Source organism: Bison bison, unplaced genomic scaffold (genome assembly GCF_000754665.1).
Source record: "Bison bison bison isolate TAMUID 2011002044 unplaced genomic scaffold, Bison_UMD1.0 scf7180017864471, whole genome shotgun sequence".
NCBI classification, from domain to species: Eukaryota; Metazoa; Chordata; class Mammalia; order Artiodactyla; family Bovidae; genus Bison; species Bison bison.
In genome coordinates, this window is record NW_011495032.1 from 1,411,170 (window position 1) to 1,436,722 (window position 25,553).

General features: G+C 35.1%; 1 protein-coding gene and 1 pseudogene across 2 annotated transcripts in view; one reads left to right on the forward strand and one right to left on the reverse strand.

The window, feature by feature from the left end:
- Positions 1-5,270, reverse strand: part of LOC105003809 — a 10,463-nt pseudogene extending 5,193 nt beyond the window's left edge.
- Positions 1-25,553, forward strand: part of DPP10 (dipeptidyl-peptidase 10 (non-functional)) — an 814,904-nt gene that overhangs the window by 386,039 nt on the left and 403,312 nt on the right. The gene's annotated exons all lie outside the window — the stretch shown is intronic.

A 25,553-nucleotide genomic window follows, 5' to 3' on the forward strand; every position in this document is an offset into this window, starting at 1 on the left:
AAGGGTGGTGTCATCTGCATATCTGAGGTTATTGATATTTCTCCCGTCAATCTTGATTCCAGCTTGTGCTTCTTCCAGCCCAGCATTTCTCATGATGTACTCTGATATAAGTTAAATAAGCAGGGTGACAATACACAGCCTTGACATACTCCTTTTCCTATTTGGAAGCAGTCTGTTGTTCCATGTCCAATTCTAACTGTTGCTTCCTGACCTGTATACAGGTTTTTCAAGAGGCAGATCAGGTGGTCTGGTATTCCCATCTCTTTCAGAATTTTCCACAGTTGATTGTGATCCACACAGTCAAAGGCTTTGGCATAGTCAATAACGTAGAAATAGATGTTTTCTGGAACTCTCTTGCTTTTTCGATGATCCAGTGGATGTTGGCCATTTGATCTTTGGTTCCTCTGCCTTTTCTAAAACCAGGTTGAACATCTGGAAATTCATGGTTCACGTATTGCTGAAGCCTGGCTTGGAGAATTTTGAGCATTACTTTACTAGCATGTGAGATGAGTGCAATTGTGTGGTAGTTTGAGCATTCTTTGGCATTGCGTTTCTTTGGGATTGTAATGAAAACTGACCTTTTCCAGTCCTGTGGCCACTGCTGAGTTTCCAAATTTGCTGGTGTATTGAGTGCAGCACTTTCAGAGCATCATCTTTCAGGATTTGAAATAGCTCAACTGGAATTCCACCACCTCCACTAGCTTTGTTTGTAGTGATGCTTGCTGCTGCTGCTGCTAAGTCGTTTCAGTCATGTCCGACTCTGTGCGATCCCGTAGATGGCTTAGTTTACCTTTTAACACTTCTTATATTTCTAAAACAAGAGGAACCTTTTCCTGAAAACTTCTAACCTTTTCTCTTTCACCTGGAAAGTAGACCTCTCAGACTGATTTTGTTTTATAAATTATAAATGTCTTATGAGTGTTGGTGGCTATCTGATATTGTAATAGAACCCGAGCATTGATATTTATTTTGGTTGGCATGTCCAATTTATGAAATTCAAAATTTATTTTCATAACCTGGCTTACGAAGGGTATATTAAGTGAACACAAATTTTAGAGGCTTGTTGACTTAGTAGACTCAATAATAGAAAAGGACAACTGTCTAGCTATCAATAGCTGTGGGAATTTAGAGTGGGAAAGAAGAAAATATGCCTTTCTCCTTAATAATTCTTTCATTAATACCTTAGTAACCTCCTACATAACATCACTTACTCCCATTTAATTTATTCTCTTTGTATATCTCCTTTGGCTTTCCTAAAACAGTACAGTTAATTTTATAGAGGGAATTCCTAAATTCAAGTCCCAGGAAGGGCAGTGCCAAAGAATGTTCAAATTACCACAAATTGTACTCATTCACATGCTAGCAAAGTAATCCTCAAAGTTTTTCAACACTCAGTGTTTTCAAAGGCTTCAACACTGTGTGAAGTGAGAATTCCCAGATATTCAAGCTGGATTAGAAAAGTCAGAGGAACCAGCAATCAAATTGCCAACATCTGTTAGATCATAGAAAAAGCAAAAGAATTCCAAAAAAACCTCTACTTTGGCTTCATTGACTACATTAAAGCCTTTGACTGAGTGGATCACAACAAATTGTGGAAAATTATTTAAGAAATGGGAACACCTGACCACCTTACCTGTCTCCTGAAAAATCTGTATGCAGGTCACGAAGCAACAGTTAGAACTGGACATGGAAAAATGGACTGGTTCAAAATTGGGAAAGGAGTACGTCAAGACTGTGTATTGTCACCTTGCTTATTTAACTTATATGCAGAATATGTCATGTGAAATGCTAGACTGGATGAAGCACAAGCCAGAATCAAGATTACAGAGGAAAATATCAATAACATTAGGTATACAGATGACACCACCTGTATGGCAGAAAGCAAAGGTGAACTAAAGAGCCTCTTAATGACAGTGAAAAAGGAGAGTGAAAAAGTTGGCTTAAAACTGAAGATTAAAGAAACAATGGGCTTCCCTGGTGGCTCAGATGATAAAGTGTCTCTCTGCAATGCAGGATACCTCAGTTCGATCCCTGGGTTGGGAAGATCTCCTGGAGAAGGAAATCTACACCAGTACTCTTGCCTGGAAAATCCCATGGATGGAGGAGCCTGGAAGGCTACAGTCCATGTGGTCGCAAAGAGTTGGACGTGACTGAGCAACTATGTGTATATATATATATGTGTGTGTGTGTGTGTATGTGTATATATATATATATATAGTATAAAGAAACAAAGATCATGGCATCTGGTCCCATCACTTCATGACAAATAGATGGGGAAACAATGGAAACAGTGACAGGCTTTATCTTCTTGAGCTCCAAAATCAGTGCAGATGGTGACTGCGACCATGAAATTAAAAGCCAGTTGCTCCTTGGAAGAAAAGGTATGATGAACCTAGACAACATATTACAAAACAGAGACATTACTTTGCCAACAAAGATCCATCTAGTCAAAGCTATAGTTTTTCCAGTAGTCATTTATGGGTGTAATAGTTGGACTGTAAAGAAGGCCGAGTGATGAAGAACTGATGCTTTTGAACCATGGTGTTGGAGAAGGCTCTTGAGAGTCCCTTGGACTGCAAGGAGATCAAACCAGTCAATCCTAAATGAAATCAGTCCTGAATATTCATTGGAAGGACTTGATGGTGAAGCGGAAGCTCCAGGTCTTTGGCCACCTGATGCTTAGAGCCAACTCATTAGAAAAGACCCTGAAGCTGGAAAAGTTTGAAGGCAGGAAGGCAACAACAGAGGATGAAATGGTTGGATCGCATCACCAACTCAATGGACATGAGTTTGAGCAAGCTCTGGGAGATTGTGAAGGACAGGGAAGCCTGGAGTGCTGCAGTCTATGGGGTCCCAAAGAGGTGGACACGACTGAGTGATTGAACAACAACCTAATGTCATATGTTCTTTAGAATAGTATTGGGCAGTGCAATGACCTGGCTTTTCAGTGTTTCTTCCCACCACCGCCTTCAGGAAGTTTGCAATCTTACACCTTGAAAACCACTTTCAGTTCCTGCAATGGTTGGACTATGGCTAGTTCAAGTTTTATGATTTTATTCATATTGTCTCTATTATCTTCCTATTACAGTGGGACAGTTTTCTAACATTTTTTGAAGCTTTAATGAAACTATAATTTTTTTTTCTCTTTTAAATTCTTCTTGGAGCTTACTTCTTCTGAAGTAAACTTCTGAGATAGGTGCTCTTTTTATGTGCTTGCTTAATGCTTATGTATTTAATACTAGTTGCCTTTTAGATTTTTTTTGGTTCACTTACTTCTCCCAACAACCCTGTTGAGTAAACAACTGTAATTTTTACCAGCTTCTTCTTATACATAAGGAAACTGAAGCAAAAAAAAAAAAAAAAGAAAAAAACCCTGCAAAAACTAGTACTTGCCTAATGTCTCACAGCTAAGTGATAGAATGAGTTTTGAAGACAGGTCTAGTATATATACCAGTGCTGTCCAACAAAAATCTGAGTACAAATGTGATTTAATTCATAAATTTTCTAAAGAACACATTGAAAAAGTTAACAGAAACTGGTGAAATTAATTGTATTAATTTATTTTGTTTAATACAGTATATCCCAAATAACATTTTGACATGGAATCAGTATTAAAAATCAATATTAAAAATGAGGTATCATAATTTTTATGCTGTCTTCAAAATGCAGTATATATTTTATAGTTAAAGTATATCCCAATTTGGCCTAGAGTTTTACACTGAATGTGGCTAATTGCTACCTTTAGTCAATACTGAATAGCTTTACTCTTAATCACCGTACTCTTTGTACTGAAATAGTTTTATTTGCCTATATCCCCTACTGAACTCTGAACTAAATGAGTGAGGAAGTTTTGTATTTTTAGTACATAGACTAGGTATTGCATGATATATAATAGAAACATGACTATTTATTGAATTTTGTTGCTGAAGTATATTGTCAAGTTGAAATTTCAAGAGATTCAAAATACTTGATTAAATGCATACATTTGCCACTCTTGAGCAGATCATGAGAGAAAATTGAGACGATATCCAGGAAAATGGTTGTGTCAGGGACAACAGGATATACTTAAGATTCCATTTTAAGAATATTATTATATTATTATTATTATATATAATAATGTAATATTATAAGATTATCATAATATTATTTTATCATGTTTGATAAAATCATGAGTGGAATCATGCTTCATGCATTGTAGATGCCTAATAAATCATTTCTAATTTTATTTTATTTTATTTTTTTTGAGCCAGGGCTAGTAACCTCAACTCCTACAGGTGTTTATTATTTATTTGAAATCCTATCCAACTTGCCATTAGTTTGGACAAGCTGGGACAGTTTCTCAAAATGAACTCCATTACAGTGAAATTGTTCCATCTGTTTTCCCCAAATGAAGGCAGCTTCCCTTGATGCTAGTCAAAGAGTGAGGGCTCCTTGACTCAGAACCAGATGCAAGCTTAATACCAGCCTTCCATTTCAGCTCAATTACATTCTTGGCAGCCTATGAGACTCATGGGGTAAACTTTTTATAACAATTATCAATATCAGCCAATTTTTCAGAATGGGCAAGAATAAACTTCAATAGCTCCAAGATGAGTTTTCAGTGTTCCAAAGGTTCTGTCTGGCTGACTGCCACGGAGAATATTGTTGGAGCGTAAAGAGTGCAGTTTTATGCAACATTCTAGAAAACGGCTAACTTTATGTTTACTTAGATTCCGAAGATTTTATCAAAATAAATTAACTATTTAATGCTCTTTTTTTGGTATAGTTTTTTTGTGTGTGTGAGATAAGGAAAATGACTGTTTTCCTGTGATATTTTATATATGGAACTGCAGCTGTGTGTGTGTGTGTATGAATATTTTCTAGCAATGCTTGGAGACTGGCCTATCATTCACTCTCTCATAAAACTATTGTGGAGCGAAGAGAGAGAGAGCATTCTACTGAAGGGCTATAGGTTCAAAAATAACCTGAAATTTTGAGATTCTCTGTAGACTGGTATATGTTTATTGGGGTTGAAATTTTGTTAGCAGTAGAATTGGAATTCAGGCTAATTTGAAATGATATAAAGTCCTTGAACCCAGGAATGGCTAAATCCTGTCATTATTTAGCATTCTTTTGTCTTATAACATCAGATACATCATTATACAAGGAGCTATTAATTATATTGCGTGTCCATAATCACAAAAGTGAAATTCTTTTTTTTTTAATTATAATAGGGCATCTAGATTTAAGTGAAACTTCCCTTACCTCAGAAATCTAAATTTTAGCACCATGCTGCTCTAAAAATGAAAGCAAATATTTTCTATAAAATAGAAGAGGGTAAGAAGTTATAATTGTCTTCTTGCCTCTGAGCAAGGCTCTAATGGGTTCAACACATGGAAGCAGACATTTTAAAAAGCACCAGAGACCATATGGACTTGGCTTCTTAGGAATTCAACCACAAAGACTCTGGAAGCATAAGAAATAGCAGTACTTCAACAATGACTTTTGAACATAGTGACTTCTCACATAAGTAATTTTTAACTTGATTTATACAACTATGCCTGCATGCATGCTCGGTCATTCAGTCATGTCCAACTCTTTGTGACCCCATGGCCTATAGCCCACCAGGCTCCTCTGTCTTCATAGGATTTTCCAGGCAAGAATACTGGAGTGAGTTGCCATTTCCTTCAACTTTGTATTGCATAAAAGAATATCTTATACAATTACAAAAGTATAAAATCGTATTAAAGGATTTACAATAACCTTTTAATCAATAAGTTTATAATTGACGTAAAAATTCATCAAGTCTGATTTAAAATATTTAATATAAAAAGATAGAGCTAGCTATATTGTCTTTTTAAGTGTTTTCTAGAGAAACAAGGCCAATTTTCTCTTGTCTATCTATCTATCTATCTAGAGAGAAGAAGAAAGAGGGAGGGAAATGGAGGGAGAGAGATAGAGAACAGGGAATACTAGTGGGTCCATTCAGTCTCTGTCTGATGTGCCAAGAACCAGGAGGACTAGTATCTGAGGGCAGGAAAAGAGACACCCCAACTCAAACAAAAAGAGTAAATCCACTCTTCTCTTGCCTTTTTGTTCTGTTTAGAACCTCATTGGACTAGATACTACCCACCTACATTGGTGGTCTTTATTCAGTCTCTCTGAAATGCTAGTCTCTTCCAGAGACATGCTCATAGACATACAAAGAAATAATGTTCTATTACCTATCTGAGAATCCCTTCACCCAGTCAAGGTAACACATAAAGTGAACTATCTCAAGAATGCATAGAACTTTAATTTCCTTTTTAACATTTCCATTCATTTCTAAAATACATTGTGTTACTATTTAAGTCATAAATGCGGGATGAATAGAAAACACCAGGATCTATCACCCCACCTAGATGATGATTGTATTGACAGAATCAGTCTGATACAACTGTTTTGAAACCTTGGAGTCTATTAAGGCTTGTAACTTCCAGGGGGAGGTTTGGATAGCAAATTATAGATGATATCAGTCAGTTTCAACTCTTAGTGCAGTACCAGCTACCCGTCCCTCACACCTCAAGCTGGGGCAGAAAGCAGTGGATATATTCCAGGAGAATCTTGCAGAAGCTAGAGTGAACAAAAAGGACCCTACCTTCTAACTATTAGTGATCAGTGTTCTTATTACTGATTGTTGCTTCTGATCATAGAGGTACAGACAAAGAAGTGGGATCTTTGTTATACCTACCTCTAGTGTTGCAAGCTCCCCTTCTTTTGGCTGAAGTGACTTCTAGTGATATTTAAAGGGCTAGCATCTTCCACCCTTGCCTTTTCTTTTCATTCTTCCCCCCATCCCCTCCATTTTGGTAACCAAACATTAAAGACTGACACCTTCATTCCCAGGGGAAAGCACAGTATCAGAAAAGATCTGAAAAATTCATAAGCTTATACATCAATGATCTTCAGCTCAGCTAGCCTACAATAATCAAAAACAAAACAAAACAAAAAAACCCCAGCAAACTCTGGGGAAGGAGGATAATCTAGTTTCCAGAATTATCACAATACTACATTTAAATGAATAATTATCAACAAAAGGTAAAAAGGCATAAAATGGGACAGGGAATTGTGACCTATTCAAAGGTAAATGAAAAGTAAACCTTCAATAACTGTCCCAACAAAGGGACCGTAGTAACTGGTTCTGAAATAGTCTGGTGGAAGATCGACTAGACAAAGATTTTTAAACAATTTTATACATACTCATACAGCTAATGGAAGACATGGAAAATGTGAAAAAGGTAATATATAAACAAAATATAAATATCAATAAGAAGACAGAAAACATACAAAGAAACAAAAATGAAATTCTGGAGCTGAAAAGTAAAATAATTGAAATGCAAATTTTTTCAACAATATTATCAGCAGATTTCTTACCAGATGAATTGGAGGCCAGAAGGCAGTAGGTGATATATGCAAAGTGCCAAAAAAAATTTTTTAAAGCTCAACCAAAAAGTCAGTATCCAGAAAAACCATCCTTCAAAGATGAGAGAGACATTAAGACATCCCCAGGTAAATAAAAGATAAAGGAACACAATAGTGTTAAAATGTTCTGCAATAAATTCTAAAAGAGAGCTATACATGTTGAAATGAATGGACACTAGACTGTAACTCAAAGCTGTAAGAAGAAATAAAGATTTCAATAAAGGTAAATATATAGAAAATTATAAAATCTATAGTTATTGTAGCAATGGTTTGTAACTTCATTTTTTTTTTTTTTTGGTTTTCTACGTGATATAGTAGGTTAATACATTTAAAAATAATGTATTAGTCTAAAAGCTAATATTACTGTAAATTGGTTTGTAACTCCACATTTTATTTTCTACATAATTTAAGATACTAATGCATTAAAATAGTTTGTTTTTGGACATACAATATGTAAATATATAATTTTGTGACATCAACAACTAAAAGGAGTAGAAAAGTAAAGCTATATAGAAGCAGCAATTTGTATGTTATTGAAGTTAAGCTAGTATAAATTCATATCGACTGCTACAACTTTAAGGATGCTAAATGTACTCCCCACAGTAACTACAAAGAATTAGCTATAGAATATACGCAAAAGGAAATGAGAAAGATATTTAAATATTTCTCTATAAAATATCAACTAAACACAAAAGAAGATAAATGCAGGAAATGAAGAACAACAAAAATAATGAGCCTCATAGACCACAAATACACACAAAATGACAGGGGTCTTTGCTTATCAGTAAAAATGTTATAATTTAAATTAGTAATTAAATGTAAATCAATTAAATTCCTAAAGACAAGATTATCAAATGGATAAAAGTATATAATCAGTAAATTCTATCTATAGGAGACTCACTTTGAATACAAAGACAAGAAGAAGTTAAAGCCAAAAGATAGAAGATATGGCAAATAGTAACCAAAAGAGAGCATCTGTGACTCTACTAATATTTAAAATATACTTTAAATCAAAAAAGTTTGCAAAAGACAACATTATATATTAACAGATGGCTCAATTCAAGAAATATAACAATTATAAACATTTATACATGTAATAATAATCAAAATATATGAAGCATTGCAACGGAAAGAATAAAATACTTAGGATTATATCTACCTAAAGAAACTAAAGACCTATATATAGAAAACTATAAAACACTGGTGAAAGAAATCAAAGAGGACACTAATAGATGGAGAAATATACCATGTTCATGGATTGGAAGAATCAGTATAGTGAAAATGAGTATACTACCCAAAGCAATTTATAGATTCAATGCAATCCCTATCAAGCTACCAACAGTATTCTTCACAGAGCTAGAACAAATAATTTCACAATTTGTATGGAAATACACAAAACCTCATTAGGTAATCACAGCTAAATATAACCTTAAGATGCTGTCTCATACACAGGGTTATTGTTACCATCTTTCTAAATTCCATATATATGCGTTAGTATACTGTATTGGTGTTTTTCCTTCTGGCTTACTTCACTCTGTATAATAGGCTCCAGTTTCATCCACCTCATTAGAACTGATTCTAATGTTTTCTTTTTAATGGCTGAGTAATACTCCATTGTGTATATGTACCACCGCTTTCTTATCCATTCATCTGCTGATGGACATCTAGGTTGCTTCCATGTCCTGGCTACTATAAACAGTGCTGCGATGAACATTGGGGTACACGTGTCTCTTTCAATTCTGGTTTCCTCAGTGTGTATGCCCAGCAGTGGGATTGCTGGATCATAAGGCAGTTCTATTTCCAGTTTTTTAAGGAATCTCCACACTGTTCTCCATAGTGGCTGTACTAGTTTGCATTCCCACCAGCAGTGTAAGAGGGTTCCCTTTTCTCCACACCCTCTCCAGCATTTATTGCTTGTAGACTTTTGGATCGCAGCCATTCTGACTGGTGTGAAATGATACCTCATAGTGGTTTTGATTTGCATTTCTCTGATAATGAGTGATGTTGAGCATCTTTTCATGTGTTTGTTAGCCATCTGCATGTCTTCTTTGGAGAAATGTCTATTTAGTTCTTTGGCCCATTTTTTGATTGGGTCATTTATTTTTCTGGAGTTGAGCTGTAGGAGTTGCTTGTATATTTTTGAGATTAGTTGTTTGTCAGTTGCTTCATTTGCTATTATTTTCTCCCATTCTGAAGGCTGTCTTTTCACCTTGCTAATAGTGTCCTTTGATGTGCAGAAGCCTTTAAGGTTAATTAGGTCCCATTTGTTTATTTTTGCTTTTATTTCCAATATTCTGGGAGGTGGGTCATAGAGGATCCTTCTGTGATGTATGTCAGAGAGTGTTTTGCCTATGTTCTCCTCTAGGAGTTTTATAGTTTCTGGTCTTACGTTGAGATCTTTAATCCATTTTGAGTTTATTTTTGTGTATGGTGTTAGAAAGTGTTCTAGTTTCATTCTTTTACAAGTGGTTGACCAGCACCACTTGTTAAAGAGATTGTCTTTAAACCATTGTATATTCTTGCCTCCTTTGTCAAAGATAAGGTGTCCATATGTGCGTGGATTTATCTCTGGGCTTTCTATTTTGTTCCATTGATCTATATTTCTGTCTTTGTGCCAGTACCATACTGTCTTGGTAACTGTGGCTTTGTAGTAGAGCCTGAAGTCAGGTAGGTAGGTTGATTCCTCCAGTTCCATTCTTCTTTCTCAAGATTGCTTTGGCTATTTGAGGTTTTGTGTATTTCCATACAAATTGTGAAATTATTTGTTCTAGCTCTGTGAAGAATACTGTTGGTAGCTTGATAGGGATTGCATTGAATCTATAAATTGCTTTGGGTAGTATACTCATTTTCACTATACTGATTCTTCCAATCCATGAACATGGTATATTTCTCCATCTATTAGTGTCCTCTTTGATTTCTTTCACCAGTGTTTTATAGTTTTCTATATATAGGTCTTTAGTTTCTTTAGGTAGATATAATCCTAAGTATTTTATTCTTTCCGTTGCAATGGTGAATGGAATTGTTTCCTTAATTTCTCTTTCTGTTTTCTCATTATTAGAGTATAGGAATGCAAGGGATTTCTGTGTGTTGGTTTTATATCCTGCAACTTTACTATAGGCCAATATCACTGATGAACATAGATGCAAAAATCCTTAACAAAATTCTAGCAATCAGAATCCAACAACACATTAAAAAGATCATACACCATGACCAAGTGGGCTTTATCCCAGGGATGCAAAGATTCTTCAATATCCACAAATCAATCAATGTAATACACCACATTAACAAATTGAAAAATAAAAACCATATGATTATCTCAATAGATGCAGAGAAAGCCTTTGACAGAATTCAACATCCATTTATGATAAAAACTCTCCAGAAAGCAGGAATAGAAGGAACATACCTCAACATAATAAAAGCTATATATGACAAACCCACAGCAAACATTATCCTCAATGGTGAAAAATGGAAAGCATTTCCTCTAAAGTCAGGAACAAGACAAGGGTGCCCACTTTCACCATTACTATTCAACATAGTTTTGGAAGTTTTGGCCACAGCAATCAGAGCAGAAAAAGAAATAAAAGGAATCCAAATTGGAAAAGAAGAAGTAAAACTCTCACTATTTGTAGATGACATGATCCTCTACATAGAAAACCCTAGTAAGACTCCACCAGAAAATTACTAGAACTAATCAACGACTATAGCAAAATATGCTTTGTGATCACAATGGGATAAAGTTAAAAAATCAATAACAGAAGAAACACTGTAAAATTCACAATCTGTGGAAATGAGACAGCACATTCTTAAAAATTAATGGAACAAGGAAGAAATCACAAGGGAAAGTAAAATAAACTTAGATATAAATTAAAATGAGTGTACCTCTAAAATATCTTGGGGACAGTGAAAGCAGTGCTGGGGAGAAATTTATAAATGTCAGCAGTTACATTAAGAAAGAAGAAAGCTTTCAGATCAACATCCTGATTTTGTAACTTAATAAACTAGAAAAAGAAGAAAAAACTAAACCCAAAAAGCTAGAAGGAAGGAGATAATAAAATAACAGAGATAAAATAGATAATATAAAAACTAAAACATTGAAACAAAAATGTATTCTTCAAAAATATCAACAAAATGGACAAATCTTTAAATAGTTGGACTGTTAGAAAGAGAGAAATATATAGAAAACATTCAAATCTCTAAAATCAAAATGGAGGTGGGGACATTACTAGTGGTTCTACAGAAATAAAAAAGGATTTAAGAGAATAGTGAGAGCATCAACAATTTGGATAATGTACAAATTCCTAGAAAAATAAAACAGTAAGTGATGAAGGAACAAACAAACAAACCAGTAAGAGCAAGCCTGTAACTGGAAATCTCCTAACAAAAGAAACCCTGAATCTAATTGTTTCAATGGTCAATTCTATCAGACTTTAAAGAAGAAATATCATGGAACCTTAAAGCAATTAAAGAAAATATGAATAAATGGAAAGATATACCATATTTAGCAGTTAGAAAACTTGATATTGTTAAGATTTAAGTACTACCCAAAGGGATCTACAGATTCAGTGAAATCCCTATGAAAATTCCAGCAATAACTTTTTTGCAGAATAGAAAACCCCATTTTCAATTTCACATGGAATCAAAGGGACTGTATATAGCCAAAACGGTCCAGAAAAATGAGAACAAATTTTGAGGACCCAGATTTCCTGATTTCAAAGCTTACTATAAAGCTATGGTAGTCAAAACAGTGTGATACTGGCACAATGACAGACATACATTATAACAATGGAATAAAACAGGGAATCCAGAAATAAACCCTAGCATATTGATCACATGATTTTTGACAAGAGTTCTAAGAATATTCATTGGAGAAAGGACTTTTTTTTTCTTTGACAAATGATGCTGAGCGATTGCATATCGCCACACAAAAATAGTGAAGTTGGACATTTACCTAAAAACATATATAAAAATTAACTAAAAATGGAACAATGACTTAAATTGAAAACTTAACGCTTTTAAAAAATCTTGGAAGAAAACAGAGCAGAAAGGCTTCACAACATTGCATTTGCCAATGATTTATGTGTATGCATGTGCGAGTGTGTGTGTGTGTGTGTGTGTGTGTCTGTAAGACACCAAAATCACAGATAAACAAAAGAAAAAACAGAAAATTTGAGGCTCTTAAAAAAAATTGTTTACATCAAAATACACAAACAATAGAGTAAATGACAGTCCACAGAATTGAAGAAAACATTTGAAAGTCATGTATCTGATAAGGGATATCCAGAAGGTTTAAAGAACTCCTAAAACTCAACCACAAAAGCACGAAACAATATGCCATATAACTTTTTATTTTTATTTTACTGACTGAATTTTAGTTGCCATTTTCTCCCCTTCATATTTCCAAGAAATATGGTAAACACTTGACAAATAGTTGTTTGATTACTCTAACCATACACTAAAAAACTGCATTTTTTTTTGTTTTATCAGAATACTTTAATAAGGACACAAATAGTGATTGTTTTCTCTATTATATCTGCATCTGTAAACATAGTCATCTACTAGCTTGTCGTATCTGTGCTTCCAGCTGTGTACCAGGGCAAATGTTATGAGGATGAAATGCAAGTGATTTGGGGCAGGATTTGCAGATGGGGCTCTTATCTGCTTAATGATGTGAAAAATGTCATATTAGGAAGAGGACAGGAAGGTTCATCTTTTTGAAGCAGAAACATTATTTCCAATGCAAGGAATCTCATGTTTTCTAAAAGATCATGGGACACAAAAAAGGTGATATAAAATGCCTATTTTATTTGTAAAATGTTCTCTCTGATTCCTTCACTTCAAACTTGGAGAAACAAAGCAAAGAGACAGTTAACTCTTGTGTTTTGTCAGGCCTAGATCTTTAGCTCTTGTATAAAAGTTAGCAAGCAAACTGCCATCTGTACAAACAGGTGGCTTGAATGATGTAGGGTATTAGAAACAAATCATTTTTGGAAGGATGACAAGGAATAGAAAATTTAAGAAAACCCAGAGTTCCTTTAATAAGATGAGAAATGTGAATCATTGATTGTGTCAGTGTTAGAAGATAAAGTGTGGAAATATTTGTTCAAGAAGTCTCTGCATTGCACACATTTTCCCGTTGTGATTCTGTAATCAGTGTGCTCACCCCAAGGAGCCAATGGAGCAGTTACCCTTGTGCCTTCACAAGAGACTTAACTGAGGTCATCTTAGAAACTGTAGTAGGGAAGATGACTTAATGCCACAACATACCTAAGGTATTGCTCACCCTTGACTTAATTATGACTTCATAGTGATTTTCCTGGCTTCATAATGAAGTTCTTCTTCAAAGCTCAACTTTGTTCTCAGGACTACTTTTATTAAAAAAAAAAATCTGTAAAAATTACTGATAAACCAACTAAATACTCTCATAAATCTGTATGTCTAATGTTAAATTTTCAGTTTATTCATGATCTACTATGTGTAGAGCTTGTGTTAATAGAAGTAAGGGTGAGAAGGTTCAAAGTAAAGAAGATGATGAATTACAGATTACAACCAGAACACAGAAACAAACCATTTTTGTTTTGAAGATGATGAAGAGTTTAGCTTTATTTTTGAATAGTTGGAACAAATATCAGGTAAATAGCACATATATTTCTTTTTTATTCCACCAGCAGTTTTACTTTTATAGCCAAAATAAATCTAAAAATGTATTTTTTAAACTTTTTTAGCATTTCAGTCTTCTATTCTTTGGTCTTCTTTACCTTTCTTCTGATTTATTTATTTTAATAAATCCATCAAGGTAAAATTCATATAGCATAAAGTTCACACCTTTAAAGTATACATTTCATTGTCTTTTAATATCTTCATAGAATTATCCAACCATTGCCCCTATCTGTTTCTAAAATATTTTCACTGCCCTTGATACTCATTAGTAGTTATTTCCTCTTTTCTTTTCCCTTTCATCCCTGGCAACCAGTAATCTACTTTCTATTACTATGCCTTTTCCTGTTCAGACATTTCTTATACATTGAATTATGCAATATGTGGGTCTTTTAGAAGAGCTTCTTTCAGTTAGATTGTTTTCAAGCTTCATCCCTCCTGTAGCATGTATCATCCGCTCCCTTATTGACAATGTTCCATTGTATGAATATATCACGTTTTGTTTATCTATTCATTAATTTATCACATTGAGTTGTTTCCACTCATCATTGGCTTTAGACCTTAATATCCTTTTATAGCTTATATTATTCAGTGAGAAATTAACCCTTGTAACTTTTTTATTCTTGCATAGTCCTCATAGAATGTATCTGATGATTATATAAATGCACAAAATGGAAAGATTTAGACATTAATTCAGTGAGACACACAAATACCAACTATATATTCAGTTCTATTCTAAGTAATGTGATAAATAAGAAAATATGAATATTTCCTTTTAGAAGGAGTATCTGTACTTTTTAATGATTAAGCAATATCTGATAAGAATGGAATATAAGTCAAGTAGAGAATTCTTTTTAATGCTAGCCAAATCATCATAATTGGTTTTGGTACCTCCGTCATCAACAAAGTCAGGATCACTTATTGGGCATATAACTCTCTACAAAATATTGCAATTTTTTGCATATATCATTCAGATACCTAATTGGGACTTTTTTTTTTCTTATTTCTAATGACAACAGTAAATTGCAGATAACTAATATAACCACTCCAAAAATTAAATACTTGGGAAGTAAAAAAGTCAGTTTTTATCTCAAATCTCTAAACCATACTTCATAAATATATGCATATATGCATGCCTAGAATATATGTGTATATATATATACATATATTCTATGGGATTTCCCAGGCAAGAATACTGGAGTTGGTTGCCATTCCCTTCTCCAGGGGATCTTCCTGACCCAGGGATCAAACCCATGTCTCCTATACTGCAGATGGATTTCTTACCATTGAGCCATCAGGGAAACCCATATATATATAACATACACACATATTTTTATATATTGATATTAATTTCATAGCTGAATAAGATTGTTGAAGGAACAGACCTTGAGCTTACCCATGGTGTTTAACATTCACATTTGGTTAATCATGCTCAGAGTTGGGGTTGAGGTCAGTAGTTTGAGGAAAACAGTTACAGTGATAAAAAGCATCATTACCATCACAGTGGTGTTATACCATTAAATGATTGATTTTAAATAGTATGTTTAGGTTTTATCCTTATTGGAAAGACTAATTTGTAATTCAGTCCATTGTTTGGCAAATCTGAAGTCTCTTAACAACTCAACGGGAGACATAAAACTTTGATGGAGATTTGTGATTCTTCCAGGACATGCATCTACATCTCCTCAGCAGTCTCAGATCAATCTGCTGCCAACATGTTTTTCCCCCCCTCAGTAGAATGCATCCTGGCAAACCCATTCAATCCTCCTGGCCAGCTTCCCCAGTGGGCCACAACAATCTTATGCTTTCAGGCAAAATAATTTTCCTCTAAGGCAAGTGTGACTTAGGAATATGGCAAGGCCCCAAGTAAATTGGAAAATATTCTCAGAATTTTAACAATTACTAAAAATATTTCCTTTTATGGGCCCATTATTCTGCAACCAAGTACCCGTTTTACACACACACATACACACACACACACATACACACTTATAATCAACTGTGCTGCACTTTCCTGCATGATAAAATGTCCTCTTATAGTAAGTTTGGAGAGGCATTGTTTTTGTTGTAAATACCTTCATAAATAAAATGTTTACCTCAATTCATATATACTGTATAGTAGATCTGTTGTCTGTTTCACTTATCCAGACTTGACCCTTTCCTGGCATCCACAAAACAATTTCTCCTTTAAAAAAAAATACATACCCAAACTTCAGTAGAAGTGAACATGAGATTTAGTCCTATGCTTGTTAGTACATCACACACCCCTAACAACCCAAGGCAAGAATGTTTCCCTGGTCCAATGAGGACCAAAGGGGTAATGAATCTCTTATTGAGAATCCTAGAAGAAGAATCTTAATTTTTCCTGTTGGCCTTGAAAGTGAGAGGCAATAGATTTTACTGATATTTGGATCATAAAGGGAAAGCCTATTAGAATGAAGCCATCTGAAAAAGACAGAACAAAACTGTAGTATACTACCCATGCCTAGATGATATCATTTGAGCCTCTGCAGCAATAGAAACCTTGAAGTCACAGACAATACAGGTTTTTTTTTTTTTCTTCTTCTATTTTTTGAGTTAAATCCATTAGGGTTGGGGCTTCCAATACTTGAAACTGAAATAAGCCTCTACTTTTCTCCCAGTTCCTACCCTGGTGTATAAAATGGTAACAATAAAATATTTCTGTGTTCTTATCTGATGTTTTCTTATAAGAATATAAATTTGTATAAGAGCTGTTTATAATTAGGTAAATATCACCTTTAGGCTTATTACAGAATATAATTAACTCCTTTATACAAGTTGGACTCATCAGTCTTTTTTGTTAATCAATTGAATTTTTCTAATGAACTTTAACACTATTAAAAAAAAAAAAAAACTAAATATGCTTGAGAAGTTATTTCAAACAAACTTAAAAGCCAGACTTATTGCCCAAGGTTATTGCCTCTTTTTATAAACCTGCCTATAGAATTAATAACAATTTTCTTACATTAATATTCCCAGAGTCTGATTGTCAGAAAGTGAATTTTTAAGCAGTGTTCTAGTTACTTATTTCAGTGTTGTTCAAAGTTGTTTCTGTTAAAAGCAATGCAATACTTCCATTTTACTCCACTAAATTAATTTCCTATTCAATTAAGTCTTACCTTATGGTTCAAATATATGCTTCTTTAGTGCAGTGATCAATTTTAATCTCTAGAGATTTAACTGAAAATACAGAAATTGATAAAGGTATGTAATTATGCATTTGAAAAGTCACAGCATCTGTTGTTTAGATGTATTAATTAGTTGTACAACAAAAAAATTCGTCAGTGCTATTTTGTGAAACTATGTTCAGGGCTAAAATATCTACATTTACTTTATTGTATTTTAAAATGTTTTTGCTTTTTCTTTTCTTTATTTCCAACTATGATGCCCTAATTTATTTTTCTTTATATAATGTCCATTTGAACTGAAACTATTAAACATTTGAAATAGCCAGTGGAGAATTTTTAATGGTAAGGTATAATGCCTAATTTACAATTTTAAGAGGAGTAAAAGGGATGGAAGGCCTGACTTATGTTGAGATATCAACTACAAGTTTTGTAAGGAAACACATTAAAATTTCAGTTATTTTTCCTTGGTATATTATCATTATACAAATTTTCTGTAATGAGTAAATATTACTTTATAATCAGAAAAGAAGCAAAAAGTTACTGCCTTTAATGTATGTCTTTTTCTTTTGTTATCTTGAGGGTTTTAATAATAAACATGACTGGAAAAACATTTTCATAGGATGAAAATCTGCCTGAGATAAGCTGGCACTAGATAGGGAAAGGTAACAGATCCATCTGTCCATTCAACTGGAAGACCCATTTTAAGATACTGTATCTTGATAAGAAGGACATAACCTTATCAAATATAGTAGAGAGTAAGCATGTTTGTCAGTGGAACAATGTCAGTTGTTAATGGAAATTGACTAAAGTACATGAACTGGTCACACAAGATCCAAGTAGTTAATATATACATATTTAGATATAGACATGTAGATATAGATATTTATATCTAAGTATAAATAGATATCTATCTAATCTACCTATCTGTCTGTATATATAAATAGTGGATTTCAGAGCTTTAAATGGCAGTCAGTGTTGTAAGATTTAAGCACAAATTGGATGTGTAGAGTTAATGTTCATTTTGAGTCTCTAATTTACAAGTTTGGTGTAGATTATTTGATTTATTATTGTTAATTAAATGTCACTATGCAATTTGAGACCGTGTTATTAATGATGTTGAAATTAATATTAAAATTAAAACCTTGAGAGAAAAGGAGGAGATGTTTAGAACTGAGGAAGGATAACTTGTAAAGCAGTAACTAAATTGTCTGAAATTTTTCTCTGCTTGTTAGCTCACATATATATATATATATATATATATACATGAAGCCTATGGATCACAGACAAAGAGAGTTTATTAGTCATAGCAACAGACAAATCATCACAGGGCAATGTGTTGAGAGCCAGATGGTACCTTCTCATACAGTGAGGTGCCTTACAGGAATGGAACCCTGTTAAAAGAAGGCTTTTCTCTTGCATAGAATTGCTAGTGACTGCCCATCCACAAATGTACATTTGGAGGCTGTGGTCAGCCCAGTTTATTCTTTCTAGCCTAAGGAAAAATTGAGAGAAGTTTTGTGCTCAGATGCTCAGTCATGTCTGACTGAGACCCCATGGACTGTATCCTACCAGGTTCCTCTGTCCATGGGATTCTTCTGACAAGAATACTAATGTAGGGTGCTGATCCCTCCTTCAGGGCATCTTTCCAACCCAGGGATTGACCCACGTCTCTGATGTCTGCTGCATTGGTAGGTGGATTCTTTACCACTAGCACCACCACCAGCCCAGGGGCTGACTAAAACAAAAACAAAATTAGAGAAGAGAGAAGTGATTTAAGTGTTTTCACAGTCTGTTATTTTATCTTTATATTTTTAATTTTACATGTTACCTTAAAATAAGCTCTATTCTTTGTATGTGTCATTGTAGTGTAGACTTCTAAACCTTTCAGATCCTAGCTGTCATTTATATTTCATGTAAGATGCTTGGTGAAGGGAAGACATGAGTCTGTCTTCTTTTTGCTTTCAAACTTCAGTAGATGGGACCACTCAAGACAGATATATGTGTTTGACGTTAAGAAAGCTTTGGTAAAGCCGTTGTTATTTTTGAAAATTTTATTTTTTATTAATTTATGTTTTTATTTTTGAAAATTTTAACTGAAGAAAGTTAAAAAACACTTACAAGTGGTATTTATTTGCTGCTGCTGCTAAGTCGCTTCAGTCGTGTCCAACTCTGTGCGACCCCATAGACGGCAGCCCACCAGGCTCCCCCATTCCTGGGATTCTCCAGGCAAGAACACCGGAGTGGGTTGACATTTCCTTCTCCAATGCATGGAAGTCGCTCAGTCATGTCTGACTCTTCGCGACCCCATGGACTGCAGCCCACCAGGCTCCTCCGTCCATGGGATTTTCCAGGCAAGAGTACTGGAGTGGGGTGCCATCGCCTTCTCTGATTTATTTGCTACTGCTGTGCAAACAGACCTTCTAGTAGGAAGACGTATTTTAAATTCTGGAGAGTAGTATTTAAGTTTTCTCTTAGGTGACTATTTTGCAAATAATCTAAAAAATGAAATGATCATATAAGAAATGCTGCTATTCAAATTTTAGCTACAGATCAAAATAACATCATTTAGTTGAGTGGTCATCAACGGTTCCATCTAGTCTGTAAAGGGCTCTTTATCACAGGAAGTGTCATTCATAGGATTGACATTTCCATATGAATTAATGATGATTACTCAGAATTATGACAACATTTAAATTAAGACAGCTTTTATTCTGATTACAAACTTTTAGGAATATAACATTTATTTTTTACATTTGTCTTTATCCTACTTAACAGGAATTCAGATCCAATTTTAAGGTAAATATACCTCTCATGGCAGATTGGGAAACAAAAATTCTTTCAAGTGTATAGTTATTTGGGGGATCCAAAAATAATTCTTCTAGTGACATTGCAATGATCAGGGACTAATCTAACATTTATAAATATGGTAAGTAAAGTGAAAGATATGTTCTTTGAATGAAACAAACAACACAGAAGTCATCAGATTTTTCTTTAAAGTTATCAGAGACTAAATGTTTTAGGTTTTGTGAGTCATATAATGTGTGTTGCAGCTACTAAAATCTGCTATTGCAGTGCAAATACAGTTACAATACATAATAAATAATCATGTAAATGAGTAATCATGACTGTGGGGAAAGTTTGGTGCCCCCAAATCTAGACCACATCAACTGCCAGAGTTTATCAAACACTGATCTAGCATACAGAGAAAATATCTCTGTCTGTATCTCTCTGTATAGTTTATATATATTTCAAATATTTCATTTAACATCTTAATTAAATCAGTATCATAGGGCTTATATTGATTAATGTTGACTTCAGTTTAGTTGAGTTCAGTCACTCCATCGTGTCTAACTCTTTCCACCCCATGAACTGCAGCACGCCAGGCCTCCCTGTCCATCACCGACTCTCAGAGTTCACCCAAACTCATGTCCATTGAGTCAGTGATGCCATCCAACCATCTCATCCTCTGTCGTCCCTTTCTCCTCCTGCCCTCAATCTTTCCCAGGATCAGGGTCTTTTCAAATGAGTCAGCCCTTCACATCAGATGGCTAAAATATTGGATCATGAACTCCTTATTGTCAAATTCAGATTAAGTTGAAGAAAGTAGGGAAAACCACTAGACCATTAAGATATGACCTAAATCAAATCCCTTATGATTATACAGTGGAAGTGAGAAATAGATTTAAGGGACTAGATCTGATAGAGTGCCTGATGCACCATGGACAGAGGTTCATGACATTGTACAGGAGACAGGAATTAAGACCATCCCCAAGAAAAAGAAATGCAAAAAAGCAAAATGGCTGTCTGAGGAGGCCTTACAAATAGCTGTGAAAAGAAAAGTGAAAAGCAAAGGAGAAAAGGAAAGATATGCCCATTTTAATGCAGAGTTCCAAAGAATAGCAATGAAAGATAAGAAAGCCTTCCTCAGCGATCAGTGCAAAGAAATAGAGGAAAACAGTAGAATGGAAAAACTAGAGATCTGTTCAAGAAAATTAGAGATACCAAGGGATCATTTCCTGTGAAAATGGGCTCAATAAAGAACAGAAATGGTGTGGACCTAACAGAAGCAGAAGATATTAAGAAAAGGTGGCAAGAATACACAGAACTGTACAAAAAAGATCTTCACAACACAGATAATCATGATGGTGTGATCACTCACACTCACCTAGAGCCAGACATCCTGGAATGTGAAGTCAAGAGGGCCTTAGAAAGCATCACTATGAACAAAGCTAGTGGAGGTGATGGAATTCCAGTTGAGCTATTTCAAATCCTGAAAGATGATGCTGTGAAAGTGCTTCACTCAATACGTCAGTAAATTTGGAAAACTCATCAGTGGCCACAGGACTGGAAAATGTCAGTTTTCATTCCAATCACAAAGAAAGGCAATGCCAAAGAATGCTCAAACTACCACACAATTGCACTCATCTCACACAGTAGTAAAGTAATGCTCAAAATTCTCCAAGCCAGGCTTCAGCAATACGTGAACCATGAAATTCCAGATGTTCAAGCTGGTTTTAAAAAAGGTCGAGAAACCAGAGATCAAATTGCCAACATCCGCTGGATCATGGAAAAAGGAATCAAGTTCCAGAAAAAACATCTATTTCTGCTTTATTGACTATACCAAAGCCTTTGACTGTGTGGATCACAATAAACTATGGAAAATTCTGAAAGAGATGGGAATACCAGACCACCTGACCTGCCTCTTGAAAAACCTATATGCAGGTCAGGAAGCCACAGTTAGAGCTGGACATGGAAAAACAGACTGGTTCCAAATAGGAAAAAGAGTATGTCAAGGATCTATATTGTCACCCTGGTTATTTAACTTCTATGCAGAGTACATCATGAGAAACGCTGGACTGGAAGAAGCACAAGCTGAAATCAAGATTGCTGGGAGAAATATCAACAACCTCAGATATGCAGATGACACCACCCTTATGACAGAAAGTGAAAAGGAACTAAAGAGCCTCTTGATGAAAGTGAAAGTGGAGAGTGAAAAAGTTGGCTTAAAGCTCAACATTCAGAAAACTAATATCATGGCATCTGGTCCCATCACTTCATGGCAAATAGATGGGGAAACAGTGGAAACAGTGGCTGACTTTATGTTTTTTGGCTCCAAAATCACTATGGATGGTGATTGCAGCCATGAAAGTAAAAGATGCTTACTCCTTGGAAGGAAAGTTATGACCAACCTAGATAGCATGTTCAAAGGCAGAGACATTACTTTGACAACAAAGGTCCATCTAGTCAAGGCTATGGTTTTTCCAGTGGTCATGTATGAATGTGAGAGTTGGACTGTGAAGAAAGCTAAGCTCCAAAGAATTGATGCTTTTGAACTGTGGTGTTGGAGAAGACTCTTGAGAGTCCCTTGGACTGCAAGGAGATCCACCCAGTCCATCCTAAGGAGATCAGTCCTGGGTGTTCATTGGAAGGACTGATGCTGAAGCTGAAACTCCAATACTTTGGCCACCTAATGCGAAGAGCTGACTCACTGGAAAAGACTCTGATGCTGGGAAATATTGACGGCTAGGAGGAAAAGGTGATGATGAGGATGAGATGGTTTGATGGCATCCCTGACTCAATGGACATGGGTTTGGGTGGACTCCGAGAGTTGGTGGTGGAAAGGGAGGCCTGGCGTGCTGTGGTTCATGGGGTCACAAAGAGTCAGACACGACTGAATGACTGAACTGAATTGAAAAATAAATTAAATTGAGAAATATTAAAAAGAATATTGTAGTAGAGGGAAAAATTCATTAAGATCCTTCATTGGGATGGATGCCATATTATTCTGCTCTACAGAAATTATAAACTGATGAATATTAGTTCTCTCAAAGTATCACCAAAATAACCTTATGTACATGAAGAAGCAGAGATGAGTTTGTTGCTTACTTGGTAAAGATCACTTTCTTGCCCACTTGAAAGTGGGCAGCATATTCTCCAAACAGAGTGGCAAAGGAGAGGTGTTTTTTATGAGGTTTTGGGGGGATGTGGTTTTACAGGTCTTTCAATAAGTAGTATTGATTAGGAGTGGTTGAAGTTTTGTGTTGGAAATGTTGGGGACTAGTGAATTTTAGAAGGTGAGGTCTTGGGAGAAGATCTTGAATAGTAAACAGTCATTTGGTTGAGTTATGTATTGTTCTGAGAAAGAAATGTTTACTTTAGTGAGCATTAGTTGAGTAATCTATTTTTCAAATAAAAGGGTTTTCAGAAAGTTCCTGAAAAAAATAAAATGATGAGGGTATTTGCAACCCCATCTTCCTGGCAAGAATGTTATGAAATATTAAAGCCATATTAATGCAGACACTTGAAGAGTAAATTCATGTTAATATACACTGTGGAATATGTGTGTATGCAGTTTCACTTCTGAAAGGAACAAGAGATAGAGTGTTTCTGGAATTTGTAAAGTAACTGAAAACCCAAAATAAACACATTGATATTGAATAAAAATAGATAGTAGAAATATTTGAAAGAAATTATATGATTAAATATTAAATGATTCATGTAGAAGTGCAGAAAAGAGACATACAGAGTAAAGACGTTAGAAGTGCTGAGAATCTAACAATGCTTTGGGAAAGATGAAAATTCTGGACAGGACTTGGTCTTTGAATACTGGATATCATAAGCAAAATAGAGTGGGAGTGAAAAAAGACTTCTGGACAACTCTCAACAATAGATGATTAGGGCTTTTTTTAAAAATAGAGATCAGGAGATAATAAATAGGGAAATATATGCTGAAGCCACTCAGTGAGTAACCTGAGTGCAGTGACTGTTTTCCAAGCATAGGAGAGAATTCCAAGTGTTCTTTAGGATGTTATACTATGTTATGGGAATAAACTACAGGCATAAAGAACACTGAAAAAACTAAAGCAATCCTCCAAATGAGAGGTCATAAGGCATAATATTAATATAGGAGTAGAAGAGAAAGGGAAGATATAATGAACTTATATGTGTATATACATATGCATACATACATAGATACATAAATATATATATGTCTGCTATGTTTTATGTATCTGCAAGACATGTATGTCATCTAGCATAGAAATGGAAATATAAAGCCAACATACAGGAGAGGTCAGGGCTCAAAAGTTTAAGAAATCAATTTTGGAGGTTTTGAGGTTTCCCAAGTAGCTCAGTGGTCAAGAATCTGCCTGTCAATTCAGGGGCTGTAGGAGACATGATCCCTGGGTCCAGAAAATCCCCTGGAGGAGGAAACGGCAACCCACTCCAGTATTCTTGCCTGGGAAATCTCATGCACAGAGGAGCCTGGCCTGCTATGGGATTACAAAGAATGGGATATGACTTAGTAGCTGAGTGAGAAGTAGAAATGACCACTCAGAGAATAGCAATTGGGAAAAAAAGAGCTCAGAGTTGAGCTTTGCAGGGTGTCTTTGTTTAGACAACAACTGTTTGAGTAGAATGTGTAGACTTTTTTTTTTTTTAATTTTATTTAATTTTTAAACTTTACATAATTGTATTAGTTTTGCCAAATATCAAAATGAATCCACCACAGGTATACATGTGTTCCCCATCCTGAACCCTCCTCCCTCCTCCCTCCCCATACCATCCCTCTGGGTCGTCCCAGTGCACTAGCCCCAAGCGTCCAGTATCGTGCATTGAGCCTGGACTGGCATCTCGTTTCATACATGATATTTTACATGTTTCAATGCCATTGTCCCAAATCTTCCCACCCTCTCCCTCTCCCACAGAGTCCATAAGACTGTTCTATACATCAGTGTCTCTTTTGCTGTCTCGTTCACAGGGTTATTGTTACCATCTTTCTAAATTCCATATATATGTGTTAGTATACTGTATTGGTGTTTTTCCTTCTGGCTTACTTCACTCTGTATAATAGGCTCCAGTTTCATCCACCTCATTAGAACTGATTCTAATGTATTCTTTTTAATGGCTGAGTAATACTCCATTGTGTATATGTACCACTGCTTTCTTATCCATTCATCTGCTGATGGGCATCTAGGTTGCTTCCATGTCCTGGCTATTATAAACAGTGCTGCGATGAACATTGGGGTACACGTGTCTCTTTCCCTTCTGGTTTCCTCAGTGTGTATGCCCAGCAGTGGGATTGCTGGATCATAAGGCAGTTCTATTTCCAGTTTTTTAAGGAATCTCCACACTGTTCTCCATAGTGGCTGTACTAGTTTGCATTCCCACCAACAGTGTAAGAGGGTTCCCTTTTCTCCACACCCTCTCCAGCATTTATTATTTGTAGAGTTTTGGATCGCAGCCATTCTGACTGGGGTGAAATGGTACCTCATAGTGGTTTTGATTTGCATTTCTCTGATAATGAGTGAT